Raw genomic sequence first — 22,296 nt, 5'->3', positions numbered from 1 at the left:
AGATTGCCTTCCTTGCTTTTTCATTGTACTCCTTGGATTCTTCATCCATCATGCTATCAACAATCACTGATTTCCAGACTTCAATGCCTAGAGTCTTTAAGAAGTTCCTCATTCTTGCTTCCCATATATCAAAGTTTCCATTGAACCATGGATCCTTTACAAATTGATTGATTTCAACTTCAGTGGTTGAGGGAGACACATCTCTAGGAGGATTGTAGACTTTCTTCCTTGGCTTTTCCATTTGTGTTCTAATTGATCAACCTTTAAGCTGTTAGGATTTGAGTGAAGGTATTGGATCTAATACCAATTGTTGGAAACACTGAGAGGGGGGGTCAATCAATATTCCTTTTCAATTATTAGTTATACCAGTTAAATAAATTATATTTAGAACACAAAGTAAGCAATAGGAATAAACAATTTTATTAATATAACCTTTATAATGAATCAAGTACAATATATAGGGCTCCAACCCTTGATGAAGACACCAATCTTCAACTCCCCAGGCTCCAACCTGTTTCCAAGCACCAACTTGGTATTTTGTGAGGCTCCAACCTCTAGGGCTTCGACCCTATCTTGTTAAGGCACCAACCTTGGATTTAGGAGCACCAACTCCTTGGACACCAATCCTTCCAATTTTGAGGCACCAACCCCAAGGGTTTCAACCCTATATTTTGTCTAGATATGTTTGATAGTAATTCTCTGCTCCAAAAACATTCTTCACTGAATTCTGTCAATCTACAACTTCACTGTAGTCTCCATGCTACATCATCAATGAAAACCTTGTCTCATAGAAGGTGTCACCAATGCTCTTCATTATACCCAACCACTTTATCCAAGGTTACCTCATGATGACTAATGCATCATGGTCTTCAATAGTCTTCACACAACTTCAATGTGTTTAAAATGAATTGTATTAAGTTTTGTACACAAAAAATTCTCTGTTTCAACCCTCTATTCTAACTGCTGTGTAACTGCTTCAAGAGTACGCTTTAGGATTACTTCAGAGGTGTGAACGTCATGACTTCACGTTGTGCATCAAATTAGAAACAATCTTGTCTATGTAGTCCTTGTAATAGATTACGGGCTGTGCGTTAACGAATTCATTATAGGTCTGATCCTTTTAATGAATAACCCAGTCAACTGAAGCTCGACTTGGTTTCAAAGTATTTTCAAATTTTAGGATTTGTCTCCTAATTCAAGAGTCTAGAGGAGGTTGATCTTTCTTAGCGGTTCTTTGTCTCAATGGAGTTTTTGGACTATCATCATTAAATCTCCCATTGCTACTAGTTGGTGAATTCCCCTAGCTAAAGCAATCCTCAAAATTTGTTACAGAGCAAGTGCTTCAGCCCCATTATTTGTGGTTCTCCCTAATCCACATGCAAATTTCATCTCAATTTACTCATTGGGGTGATAAATCACCTCTTCTTATACTTGGATTCCTCCTCGGCTCCCTCTGGCTCTAGAATGACTTCATTCACATGATCCTGAAGGTCATTTTCTTCCAAGATAAAATGTATCTTAGTCTTCCAAGATTTTAAATTAGTAGCACCATCTAACTTGTCTATTACTCTAAGACTTAGCACCATTTTGACAAGAGATCTATGATCCAAACAAGTTGTTGAATACTATCTCTTAGGATGACTTCAATGGTTGTTATTTTCAATAAGGTTGGGATACTATGTTGAAATTCTAATGCCAGAGTAGTAAAATACAATTTTATGTTAGGTAATTACATCCTAATGATTTTCAACCAGTATTTATGCCACTCCTATCACTTAATAATTACACTTAATAAAATATCAACAATAAATGCAATGGAAACAATAAAGATAATAGAAAGGCAATCATGCACAAAATGGAGAATAATTTAACCCTAGGAAACCCAACCTTGGGAGAAAACTCAATAAATTTTTTTAAGAGAAATGATTCTTCAGCCATGTTTACAAATAACATATTTGTCTAGAATTTTGTGCCAATAATCCAAGTTAAATACTAGTCAAACCTAATTAAATACAACAATTATTCAATATTAGTAAAAAAACAATCAAAAGTAAACTCTAGTCAAAGTTTCGACATGCAGTCAAGTTCATCCCTTGAGTCAACAACCTACGACCTGCAATCAAATATTTGTGGTCAAACACTCGGTCAACATTGTACAGGATGTGGTTAAATCTAAGGTTAAACGACTTTGTCAATGCCCAATCAAACTTGGTCAAATAGAGGCTAAATTGACTCGATCAAATAGAGGTCAAATTTGCTCAGTCAAACTCGTATTCCTTGTCCACATGTGTGGTTGTCCAAGAGATATAAGGGGAGGATGAAGAGAGAGAAGAAACTTTCTCTTGCTTGGTGGAGAAAACCCACACCCTTTATTTATTCTTTTTGAATGAGTGAAATAACCCAAGGGACACACCCCTTCATAGGTTGGGTCGACTTGTCACTTTAAAAATTAAAAATTTTCATAATTATTTCAAGCTGACTTGAAACCATTTATCCATACGAGAATACCTCTTGATTCTATACAAAAATCAACATCTATTAGGTTGACGGTTTGAGAAACTAATTCCTCAAACACCATGAATACTAGGTCACCAAACCTGGAAATTTTACCATTGAAATCCTTGGCAAAGGCTTCAATTACCAATTCATTGCATCCTTGGAACTTTTAGAAAAATGGGTATCAACCAGTTGCTCAGAAAACAAGCATGCATACATTGAATTGTGGGACCCTTCTAATATTTTCATGATTTTCAATTCTTTCCTTACCACCCCCTATTTTTCCATAGTAGGGGAAATTTTATGGGCTAATATTTGCAAGTGGGCTAGTTTTCCTTGTTTTTTTTTAGAAATAAAAGGGGATTCGTGAATTTGCATTTTTTCTAAAAATGATTCACCCAAATTTTATAGCATAAAATATTTTACCTTAAAATTCGCCAAAACTTTATAGAGACCATATAAGATTGTTATAAATTTGAATATTTTTAGAAAATTATCACCAAGGATTTTGTAGTTTGCATATTAAGGACCAGTGATATTCGCAAAGGTTTGTAAACTTTAATTTAAATTCTATCCTTAAAATTTTCCCTATCACGTAGTGTTAATTCTCAGTGTGGGGAATTATGTCGAGACACCTTGTCTCTCAAGTTAACACAATTAGTGGAGTAAGTGCACAAAAGGATGTTTTGAAAGTTGGTCAGGTTTCGGGCATAACTTCCTCATTCAAACTCTGCATATAATCAAAGATGAGGTGGAAACCATCATAGAAAGGGAAGGATAGTTATAAGGTTTGTTGAGTATAATAGTCACAAGCTTGAATGGTGATAATGTCATGGATAAGGGTCGACGTAGCAAGGATAATGTAGAAAGGTGGTAGAGATTTTGAGGTGGTAAATTATATGATGTTGAAAGGTGGAAAGCAAGGTCACATGTTGATATTATGGATTGGGTACCACATATATATCCATATGTCTGAAGGGCGAATCAAGTTAAAAACATAAGGCAGAGGTCATTTTGATAGAAAAAATTCCCAAATTTTCAATAAATCGAAGAGATTGAAACTTGCTTTTTACCTTGTATTACCTAAGTAAGGACTCATATTGGCACTCGCGTGTATGTTGGTATTTGAACAATCTATATAAGAAAGAGAGAACTGAAGCATGAGAACTTATGCATTATGCCAATGGAATGTTGATGCTTTGTTATTGAGAAAAATTGAAGCGGTGTTGAGTGTTGACATTGGATTTGGAACAAATAAACGTTTGCTACTAAAGAAGGCCACCTAGAGAGTTGAAGTAGGAGTTTGTGAGATATTTGGCACTTCTATGTTTAAATTGGGAGCTAATTATCAACAAAATAAACTTGAATTGTAAAACAAATCTCAAAAATCATGTTACAAGTAATTTTGTAACTGTTATGGAGATCAAGTAATTGCTCACAATTTTTCCTGAATGACAGAAGAAATGAATACTGAAGTTGCTACCAAAAAAATATGAGAGTGTTGTCATCTTCAAAACACAAATCCAAAATTTTGACTTCTTCCCGATGACTAGAATAGAGGAAACTCGTGTCTTTAACACCATTGTCACCTTCAAGTTTTCTTATGAAAAGCCCAAAAATTGAATACTTCGGTGCGATCGTTGTCGCTTTTCCAGGTGAATTTTACTTTTGTCATCTTTTGTCTATTTTTCTGTCACTTTTTTTTGTTTGGCTTGTGTGAGTGTTGTTTCACTTGCTTCTCTAAATGGTTTCTGGCGTTTTAACTTGTAGAAGTGTTGTTTCAAGTTATAGATTACCTTTCCCAAGTGTCACATGAGTTTTCCTATTTTTGCACCAATGGTTGTCGTTGCGGTGACTCTCCTCACATGCTCTGTTTTCCTTCCATTTAATCAATTGTTTCACTTGTTTCACATGCATGCATGTATACTTAGTGAAATATGCACTTAGCTTCACACTATCTCTCAGATCTGCTTGTTTTTCACACTCCCCTTGGGCAGCGATGGGTTTCCCTTGCCCAGATCTCACTTTGCACAGCTGGCATTGCACAATCTAGAGGCTCAAGTCAATAGCTTGGCATGGCCTCTGGAATTACAAAGAGCATAGCCTGAGCTGGCTCCAACTTCGCACTACGCAGTTCCAGGATCCAGTCTTCCAACTTGGCCATTGAGACTACACAATGTGCAGTCTCTCCCAGGCCTTAGCCCAGGCTGAACTACACATTGCGTAGTTCCAGTGATCAGGCTTCCACCTTGGTGTTGGGGAAATTATATTTGTAATAATTCCAACATTAAATTATCAATTCGAGACTTGTAAGCTTCGAGGCGCAAGCACAAGTAACGCAGGATCAGAGCATCTAACCTAAACTAGAGTAAGAAAATCAATTTACTGTCTAAGTACATAATCGTAGAATTGTTCAAACTATTCCCAATCACACAAACTGAAGCAAAGAAGATGATCAAGCTAAATCCTTATTTTATTCAAACCTTAATCACTACTCTATTTGGATCATAACTTGGCTAATTCAAAGCTTACTTAATGGTAAAGCAAACAAACAGATTGATGCAAAGCCATTACGCAAACTACTTCAAAATTTATAGTTCAAGCAACACGGATTTCTATTGCAAAAGAATATCAATCATTACTTAAATAATCCAACCTCTATATAAACTAAACTATGATATCAATCCTAGTTTCATTGATTGGAAAACAAAAGAGAAATGATTGCTTAAATTAAGAAATTCAAATCATTATCTAGGAGGAACTTATCACAATTTAATTACTACAATTTATCACTCAACATTCTCCAATAAGAACCTTCAATTCGAATGAGACAAACTACTCAAAAGCTCAACTTCACTCTTTAAATGAATTAAACCAAACTCATGCTAGAGTCATGCCTTCATTACAAAATCGAAATCATACTAAACTCAGTCCAAAAATTAATGCTCAATCAAAACAATATGATGCTAAGGAAAAAATCCAATAAAATGAAATCTAATTTGCTGAGTCTAAGTCCCGGGATGCATGTAACAAATAGACAAGCATTTAATTCTACAAACGCTCAAAAGAAACTAAGTAACTCAAACCTCAAATCGATATTCTAAACTGCCAGTATTAACCTACTCAAATTCAAAGAACCAAAAACTGTTCTAGACTAAAACTCATAAAGTTATTTCACGAAAAACATTAACTTTAAGTTTCCATTCAATCTTATTATAATTGTGCTAAGTCTCGAAACCAAATTGCAGACTCAAATGGATATATTGTCACGGTACTGCTGAGCATTTTTCATGTCAAATATGATGCTATAGAATTGAGACCAAATGGAAAATGTACAGAACATAAACCAATTTCGTTTTTGAAGTCATCACACGGTGATTAACCTCTGTATATTTTCGAATTGGACGCATTCCTTTAAATGTTATGAACCATGAAACACATCAGATAAACCATTCATGCATCACGAGTCATCATTCAGCATAATACTTGTTGGTTTATAACAATTAAAAACAAGACCTATAGTGTTTTATTCAAATCTGCAAAACATAGTAAAGACTTAGGTACATAATGAAAGATTTATGAGATCTAATCATCAACTTCTTCAAAATGAAATTCACACTTCTAAATCTGAATCAAACGTTATTCCTATTGCCTAGATTAACTGCAGGACTTGCTTCTAGGTGGTTGATGAGCCTCATAAATGGGTAATTATATGGGCTCATTTTACCTCCTAACCTAGTCAAATCAACCATTCTCTTAGCTTATTGTATGATTTTCTGATTATATTTATGCTTATAGAGTGAGTTGAGTTAGTTATGATGCCATGTGATCTAACATGTATTTGATGCATATTATTGATGGATTTCGAGGTCGAAGTCAAGGATTTAGTGGTCAAATGGCAGCAATAAATCAAAGTGGACAGAGGAGAGGACTTATATGAGGTAATCCCCCTCAATTATTACTCCTCACTTTGAATTCCCCTTCATTCAGCTTGGAGTACAAGCAGCCGAATCATGCACTAAGAGGCAGCCGAGCAAGTGGAGGACGACTTATAGTTATCTCGAGTTTTGGGAGCCAAGCCTCCCTGATTTTAAGGAAGTTGTTGGTGGCTTCAAATGTATAAGTAGAGAGGCCTAGGGTCTCACTAGGGTCAGATTTTTGCTTATGTAGACTTTGCTCAAATTTCGAGCTTACTATTTTTGTGATAGTTTCATGTAAACTTGCTATTTTTTTTATAATGGAGATGGAATCCTTTTTGAGCTAGCACTGAGTTACCTCAGAGGGTTGAAGCTCTTAGGTTAGGGCCCAATCCAAGCAGTCAGGCTTCTCTTTACTTGTATTTGTATGCTTACTTCAGTTGTAGATTAATTTGCTATTAGATGTATTTATTTTATGGTTAAGAATAGGTTTCTTTTGATGATTTAGTAGTTTGCTTCCATTTGTGCTTTCTGTAGTAGGTTAAGCATCGATCAGAAAAGATTCAAAAGGTTAGCAATAGTGCCTTGGCCTCTCTTCCTCCCTTTGGGACCATGATTTGAGGCAAAGACCCTCTTGCTGCCCCAAAAACACAGATTTTCCTCATTCATAGGACCTCTAGTGTTTGCAGCTCTTTAGTAGGTTGATAGTCCAATTTTGCTTTGCTTCAGATCTCCTTTATCATGTTCATTTCCTGATTTGCAATAGTCCTCTTTCATGATTTCCTTTCTTTCAACATTTCTCATCATTTCCTTTCATAAATTATAGTTTAGACCACTTTAATGCAAAACATTGTTTTTCTAGATGCACTCATTTCATTGTTGAGTTGAGTTAGTTATGATTCCATGTGATCTAACATGTATTTAATGCAGATTATTGATGGATTTCGAGGTCAAAGTCAAGGATCCAGTGGTCAAATGGCAGCAATAACTTGAAGTAGACATAGGAGATGACTTATAGGAGGGAATCCCCCTCATTTATTACTCCTCACTTCGAATTCCCTTTCATTCAGCTCTGAGTACAAGCAGCCGAATCATGCACTAGGAGGTAGCCGAGCAAGTGGAGGATGACTTATAGTTATCTCGAGTTTTTGGAGCCAAGCCTCCCTGATTTTAAGGAAGATGTTGGTAGCTTCAGATGTATAAGTAGAGAGGCCTAGGGCCTCATTAGGGTCAGATTTTTGTTTATGTAAACTCTGCTCAAATTTTGAGCTTACTATTTTTGTGACAGTTTCATGTAAACTTGCTATTTTTTGATAATGGAGATGGAATCCTTTTTGAGCTAGCGCTGAGTTACCTCAGAGGGTTGAAGCTCTTAGGTTAGGGCCCAATACAAGTAGCTAGGCTTCTCTTTACTTGTATTTGTATGCTTACTTTAGTTGTAGATTAATTTTTTGTTAGATGTATTTCTTTTATGGTTAAGAATATGTTGCTTTTGATGATTTAGTAGCTTGCTTCCATTTATGCTTTTTGTAGTAGGTTAAGTAGTGGTCAGAAAAGATTCAAAAGGTTAGCAATAGTTCCTTGGCCTCTCTTCCTCCCTTTGGGACCATGATTTGAGGCAAAGACCCTCTTGCTGCCCCAAAAACACAGATTTTCCTCATTCAGAGGACCTATGGTGTTTGCAGATCTTTAGTAGGTTGATAGTCCAGTTTTGCTTTGCTTGAGATCTCCTTTATCATGTTCATTTCCTGATTTGCAATAGTCCTCTTTCATGATTTCCTTTCTTTCAACATTTCTCAGCATTTCCTTTCATAAATTATAGTTTAGACCACTTTAATGCAAAACTCTGTTTTTCTAGATGTACTCATTTCATTGTTTGCTTGATCTACTTGATTAAACTGTCAGTTTCTATGTAGCAGATCTCTTCCAACAGTAGGCCAGCTTGTCAACAATCACATCCCCCATCTGATCCATGCCCTGCAGGTATCCCAAAGCTCACCTCAATTCTGCCTTAGTTTCCTACATTTTTCATAGAACTTCTTCCTCTTTCCTTGAGCAAACCCAATCATCTTTCTCTCTCTTGGTGGTTCATGGTAGAATATAGGTGCCCTAACACCTCCTTTCAACCTTCATCCACCTTTTCCACCCACTCTCACACCTTCAAAATAGCGGAAATTTCTCTTGGCCTCCTCCTATAGGCCTCCTGTAGTTTGCCTATTTTCCTCCTGTAGTTTCCCTGTGTCCTCCTGTAGTTTTTCCTGTAGGTTTTCTTTTGAAGGCCGAGTGTGGGAAAAGCCTCCAGAAGGCCACCTAAGACCTCCTAGGACCCATCCACACCATCTTCCATCCTACGAAGCTCCAAAACCACCCTTTAACGTCACTTGTTCACTACCACACTCACACATAATAAATTAGATGCATGTCAAATTCACATAAAAACACATAAAAATCCAAAAATATGTTTTTTTCATATTTATTTCTAGAAATAGCATGGTTAGATGTTGTTTTCTTTCTTGAGCAGGTACTGGCATTTCTTTCATGGTTTTCATAATGTTTTTGGCAAAAGTAGTATTAGCTTGTTAATTAGGGTTTACTAGGCCTTGCTTTACATTCCAATCTTTTTCCTTTCTGCAATTAGAATAGCTTCTGTAGAGTAATATTTATTTCTTTCATCACACATAGAGCTTCTTCTGAGATCTATAGAAGTTGGCTTGAGCTTCTAGTGATCTTGCACTGGCTGACCAAGTGACAACCTACAGTAAGAACTAGTACTTGTGCATAAAACACCGATGCTTCCAAGTTTGTTATGAACTACCGGGTTGATAAAAGTAAAGTTGGAAGCCCTGGAGTTGCAGCATGCTTGCTGCAATACTGGTGCTCACCACTTTTTTGGCGCCGTTGCCGGGGAAGCGTCAGATTATTATGTGATTACTGCTTTCTTCTATTTCCTATTGCAACATTATGCTAATAGTTTATTTCGGCAAAAGTAGACTAGTCATTTCTTTTCTTTCAAGTTCTACATTTCTTTGCTTTCCTTTCTAATTCTGCAAATTTCATTTCAGCAAAAGTAGATGTCATTTCTTTTCTTTCAGTTCTGCATTTCCTTGCTTTCCTTTTCAATTCTGCAAATTTCCATTCAACAAATTCATTTCAGTTAGTTGAAATTTGTTTTGCTCAATCACAATTTTAGTTTCTGCAGGTACTATCAGTGTGGGGACAAGAAAAAACCAACCAAAAAGATTTCCTTTCATGCCTCGTAGGAATAGAGATAACTCAGGAAAGTTTTTGCCCAACATCCCCACTTCTTCACACAACAAATCTTCTCTCTTCTTCGGTGGTTGTGATCAAGAAGAACCCTTCGGTAAACAACCAAACATATTTGAAGAACCTATAGGGGAGGAAGAAGAAGAAAACATTCCTCTGGAGCCAATGGCTGAAAACATAAATGCTAGGGGAAATGGAGAAAGAATAGAGGGTACCTTTCCCATTCGGGAGACCAATGGGGACACCAAAATGAAAAATTTAAGCCCTTCAGCCCTACCTCATTTTCATGGTCTGACTACAGAAGATCCCGACACCTTGTTCGAGTTTGCTGTCATTTGTCGAACTTATGACTATGCAGAAGATGAGAAAAAGTTGAAACTATTCCCTTCTACTCTCAAGGATGCAGCACTGCGCTGGTTCATGGGATTACCTAGCAATAGCATCATAACTTGGGGTCAGATGCAACAAGCCTTTAACAACAAGTATCGAGACTATTGTAGGTCAAAAAGATACTAAAGAAGAAATTTTTCGAATGACCATGGGAAGTGATGAGTCCCTGCAAGACTATGAAGAAAGGTTCCAACTTAATTACAAAAGGGTTGGGTGTACACTTGACCCTGAATATCTGGAGTTGGTCCTACTCAGGGGAATTCGGGAAGACATTTTAGATACCCTCCATCTACTAGCCGGGGGAGACATCTACCAACTATCTTATGAGGACATAAAGACTAATTTTAGAAACCATTCTAGAGCAGCCAGAAAGAAAGGTAGGGGGAATCAACCCATAACCAGTGCCTCTCCTTCCAATTCATCCATTAAAGGTGAAATTGGAAACATGCTGGAAGACTTCAAGAGTGGGATGCTGCAGACTCTTTCCATGCAAATGGATACCTTACATATCAAAAGGAAACAAGAGGAAGCAGAGAGGGCTTTGGCCATTTTTTGCCCTAGATGCACCAGGAGGCATCCTAGGAATGAATTACCATTGAACTCTATAGAGGTTTGTTCATTCTGTGAAGAAAATCATTCTACAGATAAGTGCCCTTCCTTGCCTAGACTTAAAGCTGTGTACCAAGGGGCCGAAGGAGTCAGTGAACAGATCTATTACATAGACCAAAAGAGGCCACATGGACCTAGACCGTACCAACAGGGTATACAAGGGACATCTCAGGCATACTACCACCCCAAACAAGTCACCTCCATGCCTTCTTGGGGCCCCCTTGCTCATCCTTCCTGGTCCACACCTCCTCCTTGGTCCTTCACATCTCAATATCATGCCTAACCAACCACCCATTCATTTCAATCCTATGCTGAGCCGCAACCTCAGTGGAATGCACCTCATCAGGGGTGGAGGCCCCAATGCAACTCTCCTCCTGCTCTTCTGTGTCCAGCACTTTCCCAACCACAACCGTTACCTTCTGCTCCACCAAGGCAACTCCAAATGCATGCCTAGCCAAATCCGAACCCGAACAATGGATAGGCTCAGCAAGTGTATAGTGGGGAACCATCATGCCCAACTTATCTTGTGGAGATTCAAGAAATTAACTTGCGATCTGGGAAAGTTCTCCCAGATAGCCAGCCTCCACCCAGGGAGGTTGAGGAAGATAAAGAGGAAAGCGAACCTAAAGCAAATCCACCCTTTCCTGAGAGACTACCCATGACAATCCAGCCTAACCCAGAAGAGACTGAACTCCTGGGAGAATTGAAACAGTTATGTGTGAAGATACCACTTCTCCAACCCATAAAAGTTGTGCCTATCTACAATAGGTTGATGAAAGAGAAGTGCTTTAGGCATCCAGGAAGGCGCAAGAGAGATGCCCCAACCATCAATGTCATAGGACAACTGTCTGACTTGATGTTGGGACAGATAATCTGTACAAAATATCTGGATCCTAGAAGCCCAGTAGTTGATGTCCACATTAATGTCACAATGGTCCCACATACCTTGATTGATCTAGGAGCTACCATTAATTTGATGACGAAGGAAACAATGCTCAAACTTAACCTCCAGGGCTCCTTAAGGAAGACCACGATGGTGCTGCAGCTAGAAGATCGCTCCACTGTGACCCCTGAGGGGATTGTGGAAGATGTGATGGTCTCCATTGATTCTTGGGAGTACCTTGCTGATTTCTTAGTTCTACAGCCAAAGGCAAAGCTCACTACGTATCCTCTCATCCTAGGAAGACCCTGGTTGGCTACAACCGATGCCTACATTAGCTGCCGAGATGGGAACATGACCATAAAGAATGGGCACATGTCAAAGCAATTAACCCTATATCCTCCTGCTCAACCCTTGCTAGAACATGATCTACCTCTATGGTTGGTGGAGGAGGATGAGAATGAAGTTTATTGCACACTGCTTTGTGCATTGGAAATCACCATGGGAGGAAAACTGCAAGATGAGGATGATATGATTGAAAATTTAATTCAGAATCCGTCTCCCAATGTATCACCATTAGAAGACATAGTAAGAGAAACCCAAAAAAACCCCTCAACTGATCTCTGTGTGGCTGACCCTACTTCTCTTCGTGTCAAAAATATAGATTTCAACCCAAAAAGAACATTGAAAATCAACCCATCCCTACCTCCTTCCCAGGAGAAGGAGCTATGCAGCCTATTGATAAAACATCTAGATGCCTTCACTTGGAGTTATAAGGAGATGAACGGAGTGCACCCTTCAGTATATACTCATCATATATACATCAAGGAAGATTGCAAGCTAGTTAGGCAGCCTCAAAGGAGGATGAATCCAGCACTTAAAGATATTGTTAAGGAAGAATTGCAGAAATTTCTTGATGCAGGATTCATGTATCCCATTTCTGATAGTGAATGGGTCTCTCCTTTGGTGCTGTTGCCAAAGAAAAATGGTAAGTGGAGAATCTGTGTCGACTATCGGGAATTGAACAAAGCCACTAAAAAGGACCACTTTCCTTTACCTTTCATAGATCAAGTGTTAGATGGTCTAGCAGGGAAATTTTTTTTCTTCTTCCTAGATGGGTTTAACGGGTACAATTAGATTCAAATCAGCCCGGAAGACCAAGATAAGACCACTTTCACTTGTCCTTGGGGTACCTTTGCATATCGGGTACTTCCTTTTGGTTTGTGCAATGCTCCAACCACTTTCCAAAGAGCGGTATTGAGTATATTTTCTGAACTGGTTCATGATGCAGTCGAAATATACATGGATGATTTTACTCCCTATGGCTCTGACTTTCAGGAAGCTTTATCTAACCTAGGAAAATTTCTAGATAAGTGTATTGAGATGAACCTATCCCTTAGTCCGGAAAAATGTGAATTTTTGATGATTGAAGGGACTGTGCTAGGTCATGCAATATCTCAACAAGGACTGTAGGTGGACCCCAACAAAATTGCCATCATCCAAAGGGTCCCACCTCCTCAAAAGGTGAGAGATGTAAAAAGTTTCCTAGGCTTAGTCGGATATTACAGGAGATTCATTAAAGACTTCAACAAGATAGCCTCTCCTTTGTTTGGCCTTTTAGGCAAATATGTTGAGTTCATATGGTCGAAAAACTGTCAAGAAGCCCTAGATACCTCGAAGAGCAAGCTAGTGACTGCCCCAATTCTCAGAGACCCAAATTGGGCCCTACCTTTTCACATTCATACAGATGCCTCGAACAAAGAAATAGGAGCAGCCTTAGGACAAATTGATGAAAATTTACCTTATGCCATATAATTTATAAGCAAAAACTTGTCAAAAGCATAGTTAAACTATACAATGACCGAGAAGGAACTCCTAGCTGTCATGCATTGCTCAAAAAAATTCAGACATTATATCACAGGATATCAAACCTTTGTGCACATTGATCATGTTGCAATTAGATATTTGATGAATGTTACAAACCAGATGTAAATGCCCGCATTATTAGATGGTTGCTTTTACTGCAGCAGTTTGATTTGACAATTATTGATAAGCCTGGTAAAGAGAATGTTGTTGCTGACTTTTTGTCTAGAGTGAATGCCTACAAGTGAAGAAGGAATGGTGGATGACCAAATGCCAGATGAACACCTATTTGCTATATCAATACTCTCTCCATGGTTTGCTGATATAACAAACTACTTGGTTTCAGCACAGTTCCCACCACACTTGTCCTCAAAAGAGAAGAGTAGGATAGTAAGGAAAAGCGCCCCTTTCACTTGGATTGGAGGCAATCTCTTCAAACTTGGCCCAGATTAGATCTTTAGAAGATGTGTCAGGGAGGAGGAATTCTTTGACATCCTCCTGACCTGTCATGATGGGCCTTGTGGAGGTCATTTTGCAACAAAAAGAACTGCCTTCAAGATATTGCAAGCAGGCTACTACTGGCCCACTCTTCATCAGGATGTGAGAAGATACACGAGCCAGTGTGATCGGTGTCAGAGGATGGGGAACCCACTCCAAAGGATGAAATGCCCATGCAACCTCAAGTGACCTTTAAGCCATTCAAGAAGTGGGGCATGGACTTTGTGGGGCCTATCAACCCCCCTTCAAAGCAGAAGCAATACATCATTATGTGCACCGATTACCTGACAAAGTGGGATGAAACAAAAGCAATCAAAGCAGCAACAAAAGAAAAAGTAGCTGAGTTTTTGAGAGAAAACATATTCTACAAGTTCAGGTACCTGAGAGAGTTGGTCATAGACCAAGGCAGTTAGTTCACTTCCAGCCTAATTGAAGACCTGCTCACTCATCATAAGATCAATCATATGACTTCCACCCCTTACCATCCACAAGCCAATGGGAAAGTGGAGGTCACTAACAGAGCTTTGGAAGGGATCCTAACCAAGGTAGTGAGCAACATCGAAAAAGACTGGGCCGACAGATTAGTTGAGGCCACTTGGGCCTACAACACAACATGGAAGACCACCACTGGGTTCACACCCTATGAACCGGTCTATGGGAAGAAGGCTTTGCTATCAATAGAGTTTGAATTCAATACCCTAAGGATGGCAGCTCAGCTGGACCTAGACCTCAGCGATGCACAAAAGGAGAGATTACTTCAGCTCAATTGATTGGATGAATACAGATTGCAAGCCCTTCTCCATACAAAGGTAGTTCAGCTTCAGAGAAAGATATGGCATGACAAAAATATCAAGGAGAAGCAATTCCAAGAGGGAGATTGGGTACTACTCTATGATTCAAGATACAAAGATTTCAAAGGCAAGTTGAGGACAAGATGGCTGGGACCCTACACTGTGGAGAAATGCAATGACAATGGTTCAGTTTTGATCAGAACCATTGATGATGAAGCCATCCCCATGCTTGTCAATGGACATCGGTTGAAAGTCTACAAGAAACCCCTCTCCAAGCGAGAGTTTATTGAAGATTTGAATAAAACAGTGATGGTAGTGGAGCATGTCTTAGCTTCCACTTCGCCCACTCACTGAAGAAAAAGAAAAAAGAAAAAAATAAGGACTCAAGTGAAAACCTCCATGAGGTGCTTGAGTCCCATCACTCGGTTGAAAACCTCTTTTGAGGCAGCCCAGTGATGAAAAAAGAGGAAAAATAATAAGATCCCTAGGTGAAAACCTCCCTTGGAGGCGCCCAAGGTAGGCAATTAAGGTGAAAAGCCCTTTGAGGCACCCTAGTTGTTTTCGAAAAAAAAACAAAAAAAAATAAAATAAAATACAAACAAACAAACAAACAAACAAATAAACAAAAAAACAAAAAAACAAACAAAAAAACAAAAAACAAAACAAAACAAAAACAAAACAAAAAAAAACAAAAACAAAAAGATAGAAAAGAAAAATGAACTTTGGTTGCATTGTAGGTTTGCAGGAGGACTACAAGAAGCAAAAGAAGGTGCCAAGGGAACCCTGACATTCACACCAGCATCCATCTCACCTTCTCCACACCTTCTTCCATCATATTTGGCATCTCCTTCACCCCACTGTACTTTTTTTTCAAAACTATGTTTTCCACAGGAGCCTCTGTGTTTTCGACAAGAGGCTCCTGTAGGAATGACAGAGAGCCAAAAATGTCTACAGAAGGAAATTTGAGGGAACAGGAGAGCTTCATGAGGAACTTATCATCCCTCTTACCACCTTCAAGCCTCCTTGCTATCATTTCCAAGCCTACATCACAGCCCCAAGCATCATTTTTTTTCCTGTCCAAGAAAAACACAGAAAAACAGTTTTCCAATATGAAAAAAAACAAGAATTAAAAAAAAGAAGGAAAAAGGCACCAATAACCTTACTTGAAGCTTACCTATTTTCCCTCCATCATGCATGACACCTCTGGAATTATTCTCGAGCTCCAAGCACAGGGAAAAGCTGAAGTTTCAAGGGGAGAAGTAGCTATAGGAGCTCCTGTAGGAATTCCTGTAGTAGTTGATCCCATAAAAGTCCAGCACCAACATCAAAAGAGTGAACATTTGAAGGTTGGAAAGGCACATACAACTTAGTTCCAGCAAAAGAAGAACCTACAAAAGTCCACAATCACACATTAGCTAGCAGAGACAACATGCATGAAGAAGAATGAAGGCATGCAGCAGAGAGAGCCACAACACCTCACAACAAATACACTCGGATCACAGGTAAGTAACTAAATCACTCCTCTATTTTCATTTGTGTAATTGGGAGTCATACGAAGGCAATGAGATGGTTGAGATTGAATGAGGGAAAGGTGGCTAGTTAACTTGGCCACCTTCTAGTTGACTCCACCCATCCGAGATTTCACCCACACGTGCGCATAATCAACTCAAGCATAAGATGCCAAGGACAGGTAGTGGGAGGAAGTGTGAACTTTGATGCAATAATGAGGGATGATTACGAGGGAGGGCCAACGTACACCTTGCCAGCTCAACACTAACAACCGAAAATATCCATAAAGGGTAATGAGCACTCCTCCCCGCGTATTCTCACCACCTTTTCTTCATTTCCTCCTCGTAACTTAGCCACAATAGTTCTCTTGTGCTCCCACAGCCTTGTAACCACCATCCTCCTTTGATTTCCTCCATATTCTTTCTCTTGGCGTTGTCTACAGGAGCACCTACAGGAAATCTACAGGAGCACCTACAAGAAATCTACAGGAGGAACAACGGGCTTCTACAGGAGGGGAAGTGAGCCATTTTGAAGGGAGAAAACATGATTTTTGAACAAATTTTAGTCGGAAGAGGTAGGGTTCATGCATACCCCCTGTTGAATATCATTATATGAAAGAAGTGGTCTCAATTTGAGGAGGAAATAAGTCTTTAGGAGGGCAGAAAATACATAAAAAAATTTCTATTATTTAAAAAAAAAAAACACAGTCTCCTTTGTTTTTTATTTTTCTCAAAAACTCTTTATCTCCACCTCCATATTTGGTTTTTTTAAAAAGAACAGGTAGTATGACAGCAGGGTTTATGAGAAGGGAGCCCACTAACTCCACTAGGCTCCATGCACATCCCCAAGTAGTGGACATATTCACAAGGGAAAACTAGATGAACTTCTTTGAGAAATTCCGAGGGTTTGATAAGGAGATTGCCCAAGAATTTGCTCTCTCTCTCTGGTCTCTCACACAAGAACACATGCCACTGTAACCATTAGAGGCCTCTCCATCGAAATAACCCCAAAATTCATCAGTAGGGTCACTACCCTTCCTCTTGGGCTGCCTTGGAGTAAAGATGAAAAACCCATTGGCCAGGCTGCCAAGAAGAAATTCTTCCAAAATAATGAAACCCCTGTGGAAGATAAAAATGGAATTAGAAGGGCTAGTATACCATATCCCTAGGATGAGGTTAGCTATCAAATAATCAAATACATTTCTTGTGAGGGGAGGCACAACATTGTCTATGGTTATCATTTTAGAATCCTCCATGACTTGAGGTATGGCATGGATACCCCAGCACATCAAAAGCTCAATATCCCTTATTTTCTCCTTCAATCCCTCATTGACTCCAGCACCAAGGTACAAGCAGGAAATTCAGGGCAGTTAGCTCACCATGGCTTAATCAAACTCCTAGTAGAGGAAGCCCTCCATACCTTTACACTCCCTATAGCATGGGAAGTTTTCCGAAATATGACAACTGAGGATGACATAAAAGCATTGACCTATGATGTCAGTCCTACTGGTAACGAAGAAGAAGAACAGCAAGGAGAAGAAGGTGAAGCCAGTGGTGACATAGCAGAGAAAGAAAGGAAGGAGGAAGGAAAAGAAACAGAGGAGGGAAAAGTTAAAGAGACAAAAAAAGAGACAGAAGCAGTAGCTGCCTTCATTGCCCTCATTACACCAGTCAAGCCAAAGTAGAAGAGGAAAAGGCAAACCTCCATGTGTTTCAGGGCAAGGAAGAGCACTAGAATTAAAACAGGCAAACCTCATCCCTCTTCAAAAGTTCCCATTACCATTGAATATTCACCATCTGCCAAGGTGAAAGAATCTCCTTCCAAGACACCTATCACATATGAAAGGGGGACTCCAAAACCTTCTACATGGAAGGAGAAGGCAGTATTATAGGCCCCAAAGCCAGACCTACAGGAGGTTGAGACAGCCCTATAGGAGACACTGTCTAAACTACAAGAGACCCAAAAGTGTGAGGAAAGGATAGAAGGACAGCTAAAGGTGAAGAAGGAAGAAAAAGAGCTACAAGAACCTGACCCCCAGCTTAGTCTTGCCTCCTAATACAATCTACTTGAGGGAGGTAGAATAATCCCCCAGAAATTTGCAATTCCACTATTTTTCGAATTGGAGAAAGAAAGAGTGAGAACACATAGGTTGATGCAGATAGCCAAATCCAAAGGAGTTGAGGATGTTGGCCATATGGAAAACAAACTCAGGGAAATGGGCAGAGAATTGAGTGCTCTCAGAGACAGAGAAGCCATCACAAGAAGCCACCTTGAAAATGAGAATGAAATCCTAAGGAGGTAGCTGAAAGAGAAATAGACTCAGTTGGCATACATGGCCAGCTTATCCATGGAAGCATTACAATGCAGAACACCAGCCAAATCTTATGGAATCTATCTGAAGGACCAATGGCTTCAATTCCAAAGAAAGACTTTGGCACAAAGAGGCACAATGCCTTTCCAAGACTACAGGCAATTCATGGACTTGTGTGACCAAAGCACCTCAAAGGATAAGGCAAAGATGGAAGAGTTCTACCTACACAATATGGCCCTCATAGACATGAATGTGGGAACCTAATGCCAAGCTAGGAGACCTACAATTAATGCAATGGCCTCATGGATGAACCATGAAGAATTGAGGTCATCATAAATGAAAAGATTGATGATAAAAGAGTAGAATGAGCCATTAATGATAAGAGTTGAGCCATAAGATCCTATATCACTCATCAACACACACAACCTGCTTGCCAATGACCCTCAGATTGCCCCTAAATATCTAACCAATCAGGCACAAGCCATTGCACACTTTGAAGATATGCAAAGGCTACTTGGGGATGACTGTGTGCATGCATGCATGAGAAGATGGAACACCTTACCTCATAGTTTGCAGATCAGAGAATACCATTACCCCATGAGGCTGAAGGAGGCATCGAAAAGAGTGCCAATGTATAAGCGCTCCATGCAAAGGCTGAAGGTCAACTGGATTAGCCTCAAACTAAGTCCCCCACTCCTCTTAGCCATGCTAAAAGGTAGAAGAGAAGAAGAAGAGGAGGAGTAGTGGAAGGACATAAAAAGAAAGGCAGGGTTTTATGGCCAACATGAGTAGACCACATCAGATGCCTGGGATGCTAGGGAGGCTCATTTTACCTCCTAAACTAGTCAAATCAACCATTCTCTTAGCTTATTGTATGATTTTCTGATTATATTTATGCTTATAGTGTGAGTTGAGTTAGTTATGATGCCATGTGATCTAACATGTATTTAATGCAGATTATTGATGGATTTCGAGGTCAAAGTCAAGGATCCAGTGGTCAAATGGCAACAATAACTCAAAGTAGACAGAGGAGAGGAATTTTAGGAGGGAATCCCCCTCATTTATTACTCCTCACTTCAAATTCCTCTTCATTCAAATCGGAGTACAAGCAACTGAATCATGCACTAAGAGACAGCCAAGCAAGTGAAGGATGACTGATAGTTATCTCGAGTTTTGGGAGCCAAGCCTCCTTGATTTTAAGGAAGCTATTGGTAGCTTTAGATTTATAAGTAGAGAGGCCTAGGGCCTTACTAGGGTCAGATTTTTGCTTATGTAAACTCTGCTCAAATTTCGAGCTTACTATTTTTGTGACAATTTCATGTAAACTTGCTATTTTTTGATAATGGAGATGGAATCTTTTTTGAGCTAGAACTGAGTTACCTCAGAGGGCTGAAACTCTTGGGTTAGGGCCCAATCCAAGTAGCCAAGCTTCTCTTTACTTGTATTTGTATGCTTACTATAGTTGTAGATTAATTTGCTGTTAGATGTATTTCTTTTATGGTTAAGAATAGGTTACTTTTGATGATTTAGTAGTTTGCTTCCATTTGTGATTTTTGTAGTAGGTTAAGCAGCGATCATAAAAGATTCAAAAGGTTAGCAATAGTGCCTTGGCCTCTCTTCCTCCCTTTGGGACCATGATTTAAGGCAAAGACCCTCTTGCTGCCCCAAAAACACAAATTTTCCTCATTCATAGGACCTCTAGTGCTTGCAGCTCTTTAGTAGGTTGATAGTCCCGTTTTGCTTTGCTTCAGATCTCCTTTATCATGTTCATTTCCTAATTTTTAGTAGTTCTCTATCATGTTTTCCTTTCTTGCAGTATTTCTCAGCATTTCCTTTCATAGATTATAGTTTATACCACTTTAATGAAAAACTTTGTTTTTTTAGATGCACTCATTTCATTGTTTGCTTGATCTACTTAGTTAAACTATCAGTTTCTATGCAACATATCTCTTCCAGCAGTAGGCCGGCTTGTCAACAATCACATCCCCCATCTGATCCATGCCTTGCAGGTCTCCCAAACCTCACCTCAATTCTGCCTTAGTTTCTTGCATTTTTCATTAAACTTCTTCCTCTCTCCTTGAGCAAACCCAATCATCTTTCTCTCTCTTGGTGGTTCATGGTAGACCATAGGTGCCCTAACACCTCCTTCCAACCTTATCCACCTTTTCCACCCACTCTCACACCCTCAAAATAGTGGAAATTGCTCTCGGCCTCCTGTAGTTTTTCCTGTAGGCTTTCTTTTTGAAGGCCGAGTGTGGGAAAATCCTCCAAAAGGCCACCTAAGACCTCCTAGGACCCATCCACACCCTCTTCCATCCTCCCAAGCTCCAAAACCACCCTTTAACACCACCTGTTCACTATCACACTCACACACAATAAATTAGATGCATGTCAAATTCACATAAAAACACATAAAAATCCAAAAATATGTTTTTTTTCTTATTTACTTCCAAAAATAGCATGGTTAGATGTTGTTTGCTTTCTTGGGTAGGTAGTGGCATTTCTTTCATGGTTTCATAGTGTTTTTGGAAAAAGTAGAATTAGCTTGTTAATTAGGGTTTACTAGGTCTTGCTTTACATTCCAGTCTTTTTCCTTTCTGCAATTAGAATAACTTCTGTAGAGTAATATTTCTTTCTTTCATCACACATAGAGCTTCTTTTGAGATCTATAAAAGTTGGCTTGAGCTCCTAGTGATCTTGCACCGACTGACCAAGTGACAACCTGCAGTAAGAACTAGTACTTGTGCATACAACACCGACGCTTCCAAGTTTGTTATGAACTACCGGGTTGATAAAAGTAAAGTTGGCAGCCCAGGAGTTGCAGCATTCTTGCTGCAATACTGGTGCTCACTAGTGGTGGCGGGCCCTTGCCGCCCCTGGAGCAAGTCTAAATTAACACAATATTTATTTTAAAAATTAAAACACATAATCACTGACAGGAATTAAAGTGCAGAATCAGAATTGTATTAATGGTTCAACAATACGTCAAAGCTTCCAATGTAAACATAATTACATCACAGTTCTACTGTTGCTGATCCTATTGTTTCCCTCCTTCTTTTCCACCACCAGCCTATATATATAGAGCATCGAATTTTATAAGGTGTAGCTGATGGAAACAAAGCACAACCAATGAACTCAGAAAAAGCAAATACAACAACAAGGCTAAAACAAGTCGTATGAGATCTTCTGGATAGTCTTCAAATGGATCACAGTTGGGCTCATTCTGATCAATGCAAGGATGGAGGAACCACTTCCTTGTTTAGCACAAGGTCGTTCAGCAAAAGGCATGCACAACCAAACCCAAATTGACCCGTTTAGGCCGTTCACGTCCATTCTGTACTTAAGAAGTGTTGGAATATTCCCTTGACCGTAACTTCCTCATAATGTCGAATTTTTCCAAAATGTTTCTTGGTTACCTGAATGAGGGTGCTCTGAACAAAACCAACGTGTCAGAATCTAAATATTCTTCACCATTTGATCAAATTTTTCATATTTTCACCTACAAAAATTTCATACTCAACTACCGAGTAACTAGTTAAAATCGAGTTATGGAGACTTCGGGCAATATAATGCTTCGACAAATTATCTTAGTGAAACCATCATTAGTAAATCACGACTAAATCATCTCTAATCATCATAAAAGCTAATCAAACAAATGATAATTAACCACGAGGCACAGGATGTGATTTGGCGATAAATGATGGAATTATGACGTGAAATGAGTATACTAGTGTCGAAATTTAGGTTATAAATGGCGGTTTTGTATGA

This window comes from Pinus tabuliformis, chromosome 2_1 (assembly GCF_031772625.1).
Source record: "Pinus tabuliformis cultivar Carrire ecotype Pingquan chromosome 2_1, CPIR1, whole genome shotgun sequence".
Lineage (NCBI taxonomy): Eukaryota > Viridiplantae > Streptophyta > Pinopsida > Pinales > Pinaceae > Pinus > Pinus tabuliformis.
Note: the sequence above shows the minus strand (reverse complement) of the source record.